Below are 7,245 nucleotides of genomic sequence, written 5' to 3'. Positions count from 1 at the left end.
ACCATGTGGCCATGCTTTCTTTTTTCAAAATGGTTGCCTGGGTTTAGGGTCCAATTCCTGGATTAGGGAATGAGTCCTTTATCTTCTGCGTATTTATATGTGTTGTGTGTGTAATATAAAAGAGCTTTAACTGGTTTAATAATAATAAGAGCTTAAATCCACTATTTTGTCAGGAAAGTAAAAAGTATAATGCCTTTTACTTTACGTGACTGAAGTAATCTCTGGGAAATAAAGACAGTTTTAAAGATTATTGGTAAAATAAAAATATCTTCTAAAATGTAAACATTTGGTCTAAATTATGCAGGTCAAATAGTAGGTATGCTAAATGCTTTAAGGTCATAAACTGCTTCTTTGACTTTTAAAAACTGTTCAATTTATTTTGGAGCATTAGATTCTAGAGAAGGCCTAGGGACATGTGAAATTAGCCACGCCCCACAGCTATGCAAAGAAGGTTATAAAGAAAAGAGATTATATATAAGAAAGGATATTGTATGGTAAATTCTTGTCCTAAAGTAAAATAGCTGATTGTTTAAAAGAGGGATGTTTAGGACAAGTCAGAAGTCCAATCATGTCATAGATGGTCTGTGTAAGCTGTGAAAGAATTTATGAACAAGAATTTACGCAAAAAATGTTACACAATTTAAAGGCGATTAGGCCTCCTAAATGCTACATTAAATGCCACTATGACTCTTAACTGTACAACTTGCCTGCTTTACAGCTAGGTAATGCCTGGGACACTTGGAGTTAGATGCTAGAGAGTCAGACCTTATCTGTGCTCTATCTGGGTCCTAGGCTCCACATCTAATACACAATTAAAATCCTGAACTTACCAAGGTTTTCACCAAAAGTGAAAGTCACTAAGAGTTAACATGGTAACATGTAATTGAAACTATTGAAGAAACAGTTTTACATGCAAGGTGTGTAGAAAAGTGAAATGTGTTTTTGGCAGAAAATTATAAGAAGACATGGGAATATAAATTTTTTAAACCTTTAAAATATTAATAGGTTTCCCCAAATGAAATTTAAGCTTTACAATTGTCTTTTATTCTTTGACATGTTTAGTTACATGGGAAGCATTGTCAAAATAAAAAAAAAAGTGTTTAATCATCTTCAGGTTATATTTTAGTGAATAATATTAACATATGTTCCAAAATTGTATTGGATTTATAAAATTCTAATATGCCTGAGTATATGCTATCATAATTATGCTTATTATGTTCCCAATGTAGGTAAGAAGTTATTTTATTTTATTTTACTTTTTTGAGACAGAGTCTCGCTCTGTCACCCAGGCTGGAGTGCAGTGGCATGATCTCGGCAGACTGCAAGCTCTGCCTCCCGGGTTCACGCCATTCTCCTGCCTCAGCTTCCTGAGTAGCTGGGACTACAGACGCCCGCCACTGCACCCGGCTAATTTTTTGTATTTTTAGTAGAGACGGGGTTTCACCATGTTAACCAGGATGATCTCGATCTCCTGACCTTGTGATCCGCCCGCCTTGGCCTCCCAAAGTGCTGGGATTACAAGCATGAGCCAATGTGCCCTGCCAAGAAGTTTTAATAGTACATTCACTGCCTCATAATCAGTCGGAAACAACATTGGTTCACTCCTGTTAACTCACATCACGGGTTAAAAAGAACATTTCTAGGAGGCCTTCACCCTTCTAGAAGGGCATCATTAGTTAGGTACTTTTTCCATGGTTTGGAGTAAAAGAAGCAATGATTAAAAATGTATCCCTTATGATAGGCTTATAGCAAATCCTACTGTACAGGCTACAGTTATACAATAAACTTTAAATTCTCTTGTGAAAGTTATGATAGAATTGGTTGAACAAAGAAGTAGCTGTGCAGCTGCTGGTACTCATGGCCTATGGAGAAAACATTGGGTATTACAGAGATTCAGTTGCAGTGGATTAACAAAGAGACTGCTTGGTTAAGTGAGGAGACTCTTTAGCTCATTCTTTGATCTATTTGATTTTAGGAGGTTTGTTTTATGGGGACACTAGGAAAGAAGCATACTCCAAACTCTTGGTATGATTCTCCCAATAGTCATAGTAATAGTCTCCCTAGTGCACCGTATTCTCTCAAAGGTTTCAAATGCTTGCATGGAGCCATCTCTACAATGTCAAGTGGTCTCTCTTCAACTGGAATGACAAGAGCTGAAAAAAATGTGCTACTATGAGGACACCATAACCTATGCAAAATGTGCTGAGAATGGAAATGCAAAATGATGGTAACTGAGGGTGGCACTAAGGCCCTAAGTTTTGGTCACACTCTCACCTAAGTGAGAACCTAAGCAGAAAGGGGAAATATTTTTAAACAAAATTATTGGAGGCCATTGTTTTGGACTGAGCTCATTCACTAGGCCCCAACAGACCAAACCAAACTAAAATGGAGTTACTTGTGCTAAGACTTTAAGCAAACACATAGATCCTAGAACAGACTAGGTTTTGTTTTTTCTCCTGCAAATCTCTATAATAAACATTCCTGACAGTAGAGGTATCCACTTCCTGAAGTTCCCATTAAATCTTTTAACCAAATTCATTTCCTGTTGCCTAGAGACCATCAAGCTTCAGATGATCATGCAACAAGGGTTCCAGTCAGTTCCAGGTGAAGACACCAACCCTGGCCATCAAGGAATTAACCTGCCTCCACTAGACAGAGCAAGGTGAGAGTTCCATTATCCGCAATAGGTAGAGACTATGCCTCAAGCCAGTATGAAGCAGTTACAGAACAAAGACCATTGGTTCCTCCACCAGCCATAAAGATTTGTGGGTATCACATCTCTCAGGTGGGAACTGAAGCAGGAGAATAGGGTCTGGAGGCAGGGAATATAAGGCCAATTCACGCTGGCTTCCTAGAGCTAAATCAAATGGAAACACTTCAGCTATGACAGGAAATATCCTCCCCATTTATATAGGGCGTATGCCAAGTAAATTACTTTGTAACTTTACTTCATCCTCTTCATTTACAAAGGGCACATGCCAAGCAACCAAAGGAAACCTCTGGAGGGTATTTAAACCCCCCAAAAACTGTTATGGGGCTCTTGGGCCCCTATGCTTCAGCTGCACCCACACTGTAGAGTGTACTTTCATTTTCAATAACTCTCTGCTTTTGTTATTTCATTCTTTCCTTGCTTTGTTTGTGCATTTTGTCCAATTCTGTGTTCAAGACACCAAGAACCTGGACACCCTCCACCGGTAACAAATAGATGTCTCACGTTCATGGATTATACGACTTAATATGGTTAAAATGTCTATAATACCCAAAGAAATCTATAGATTCAGTGAAATCCCTATCAAAATCCAATGACATTTTTTGCGGAAATAAGAAATTCATTCTAAATTTCATATGCAATCTCAAGGGACCCCAAATAGACAAAACAATTTTGACGGAAAAAAAAACAAGTTGGAGAACTCACACTTTTTGATTTCAAAACATAGTACAAACTATAGCAATCAAAATAGTGAGTGCCATCAGCACAACACACACACAACAAAGGAAGAAACTTGTTGTCCATGGGAGGCCCCCGGCGGCAGGCAGCAGCCGGCCAGCGGGCGCAGAGGCCAGGAGAGGAGGCCAGGGGCTGCCGGAGTGCAGGGAGGGAGTGAGGCCTGCTGTCATGCTCCCGGGCCCCCTGCACTGTGGCCACAGCTCCCTGGCCTTGTATGCCTGCAGCACGGGTCGCCTGGGGCAGCGCAGCTCACCACAGCCCAGAAAGGAGCAGCACCTGTGCATCACATGGCAGGCAGCCCCATGCCCAGCGAGCTCCCTAGCTACTGGCCTTGGCTGTAAGCCGCCCCACAGCTGGTGACACTGGCGGCCTGGCTGCTTGGCAGGCAGAGCTTGTATGAACACGGGACTTCTTGGTGAGGCCTGAGCAGACAGCTGGCCAGAGTGATCAACAGGTTGGTAAAAACCCTGTGTCCTTGGAGAAAGCTGGTTCCCATTTTCCAGAGGGGAAACCCAGGGTTTGAAAGGCTGTGGTTGGCACTTTGAGAAGGAAGAAGAGAGTAAAGACAGGGCCTGGAGCACAGCACTGGGGGAACCCTTTGTAAATCCAGTTGCAGAAACAGACACCCCAATGCTGTTTACATAGAGCTCTCTCTATATATATATAGAAAAAGAAAATATGAACTATTTATCAGGTGCATGCCTTGTCGAGGATGTGGTCACCTTCCTTTTCTGCACCTTCCAATGTGAAGTTTAATATTCTGTAATGTCTGGGGCACCAGAAGAGAGATGCCTGCTGTGTGCTTAGAAAATTTGCATGGGAAATAGCTGATGGGAATTAGCTCCAGCATCGACCAACTGCCTGGGGACAGATGCTGGTGGAATAAGAGGTAACACTGCAGAAGACATGATAGAAAGAAAAATAAAAAGTGAGGACTTGGCGCCTATTGTGTAGGGGCAATCTAGGATACCTCCATTTCTTGGCATATCCTAGCTTCTCTCTGTGTACCTACCTAAGTAGATTGCTAGCTCCCACTGTCATGACAAGAGAACTGGGAATTTTGTTTTTCCTACCAAAAACTGGCATCATACTGGCATAAAGACAAACCACTAGAATAGAATAAAAAGCCCAGAAATAAACCCTTGGTTATATGATTAAATGATCTTCTACCAGAGTGCCAAGACCACTCACTGGGGAAAAGACAATCTTTTCAAAAAAGGGTATTAGGAAAACTGGATATCCACATGCAAAAGAAGGGAGTTCGACCCTTATCATATACCATATACAAAAATTAACTGAAAATGGATTAAAGATCTAAAACAATAAAACTCCTAAAGTAAACATAGGGGGAAGCTTCATGATGCTGGAATTAGCAATAATTTCTTGGAAAGGACATCAAAAGTACAAACAAGAAAAACAAAAAAATATGCAAATGAGATTATATTAAAGTTAAGAACTTTTGTGCATCAAAAGACACGATCAACAAGGTGAAATGACAACCTATGGAACGGGAGAAAATATTTGCAAATCATATATCAATAAATGGTTAATATCCAGAATATATAAGAAACTCCTACAACATCAAAAACTCAAATAACCCAATTAAAAAGCAGGGAAAGGACTTGAACAGCCATTTCTGCAAAGATGATATATAAATGCACAGCAAGCATGTGAAAAGATGCTCAACATCACTAATCATTAGATAAATGAAAATTAAAGCCACAATTAGATATAATTTCATACCCATTAGGTTGTCTATTACCAGAAAAATGGAAAATAACAAGTATTGTTGAGCATGTGGAGAAATTGGAACAGTTGTGTGCTGTTGAGACTGTAAAATGGTTCCACTGGTATAAAAACAGTATGGGGGTTCTTCAGAAAATTCAAAATAGAGCTACCATAAGATCCAGTATTCCCACTTCTGGGTATATTACCAAAAGAAATGAAAGGGTAGTCTCAACGAGATTTACACATCCATGTTCGTAGCAGTACTGTTTATTAACAGTCAAGTTGTGGAAGCAAGCCAAATGTTTATCAATAGATGAGTAGATAAAGAAAATGTGGTATATACATTCTAGCCTAATGGATGAAGGAATTCTTGTCACATGCTACAGTATAGATGAATGTTGATGATGCTAAGTGAAATAAAACAGTCACAAAAAGACAAATCTTGTATGACTCCACTTATATGAGGTATATGAAGTAGCCAAAATTGTAGGAAAAAGATAAATGGTAGGGAATGCTGAGGGAAGTGGGAAAAGGGGAGTTATTGTTTAATGGGTATAGAATTAAGATCTACAAGATGAAAAAGTTCTAGAGATGTATTGCATAATAATGTGAATGTATTTACTACTGAACTGTACATTTAAAAATGGATAAGATGGTGAATTTTGTATCTTTTTAACCACAGTTTTTAGAATGAAAAAATGAATAAATCATTCATTTTTCATGACTCATACGACGTTTTTAGTTGGTATAGGTTTTTAAAGACATGTAGTCCAAACTCCTCCTTTCATGTATTAGGAAATTGAGATGCATAGTTATTAACTAATTTGTCTAATGTTATATACTTTGACAGATTTGGGACATGGAGACATGTCTTCTTATTCTTATGTCATTTTCACTTACTCATGCTACTCATGCCACATTAGAGGCCAATTCCTTAGAAAAATGCAAACCAGATTTTCACTGGCATCTTCTTTCAAGAAATAAGAAAAATACGAACAACTGGGTAACAAATGGGGCTAGGGAAAAGTGAAGAACTTGGGAATAAAAATAGGAAAATCAAATAATAAAGTCAAATATCAGAAAAAACTTCTGTCTTCAGAATGAATATTAAGGATTTGAGACCCAAAGATCAGATTGTCAATTATAATCAAGCCTGAATCTATTTTAAGAATTACTTGGAATGCTGTCTAGTATTAAAATTCAAAGAGATGCTAAATAATAATGAGGTATTAGTTGTCACTCTATAATTGGAGTTCAAATAGCAAGCACTACTAAATTAAATACGTAATTTCCTCTGAAGCTATTATCTATGTTTACAAAAGCTTTAATCTGGTGGACAGCCCAACTAATGTAAAGATATGCATATTTTGCCACACATTTCATTTTGCCACACCTAGTGGGGGTACAAAAGACAGTTTTTGTTCTGCTATCCCTCTCTATTTACCTATCAATCCAGCCAAGGAAGGCATTTGACTATGAATATTATTACCATATCAGGAAAGAAGACAAAAAGCTGAAATTATCAGGTATTTTAAGGGAGTTAAAAATTCAAATTTCCACCTTGTTTGCATACATCCTGTTTAGAGTTTTTATTGGGAGGCATATTAGTTTTTCAAAAATGAAAATGTTATTCCAAACTTCATAAATAATATTCTGTATATGCTATCATATTTTATTTGAGGTGTTTGCCCAGCTATTTATTAAGGCCACAATGGCCTTCTAGATTTAACTTGTTTGTTTAAAGCAGAAATGTAGCTTCTCTGGCATGTCTTTACCTTCTGGTGAACCTGGCCTGAGGGGAAGATTTTGAGTGGGATCATGAAATTACTGAAATCTTTATTTTATACTTGACATAGAAGCAAATTTTAGTTCTGAAGGGTGCTATTAAGCCCATCTGGTCAACTTATTGTTATTCTAATACATATTAGAATAGAAAGTTATGGAGTAGAATAATTAATCTCCAAAGGATCAATTAATACATGTTAATTTTCTGTAATTTATGTATTCTTTAGTAATAGCTCTACATGTGATTAATTTAACCTTAACCATTCAGGTGGTACTTATTTGTG

This window comes from Macaca mulatta, chromosome X (genome assembly GCF_049350105.2).
Source record: "Macaca mulatta isolate MMU2019108-1 chromosome X, T2T-MMU8v2.0, whole genome shotgun sequence".
NCBI lineage: Eukaryota > Metazoa > Chordata > Mammalia > Primates > Cercopithecidae > Macaca > Macaca mulatta.
Note: the sequence above shows the minus strand (reverse complement) of the source record.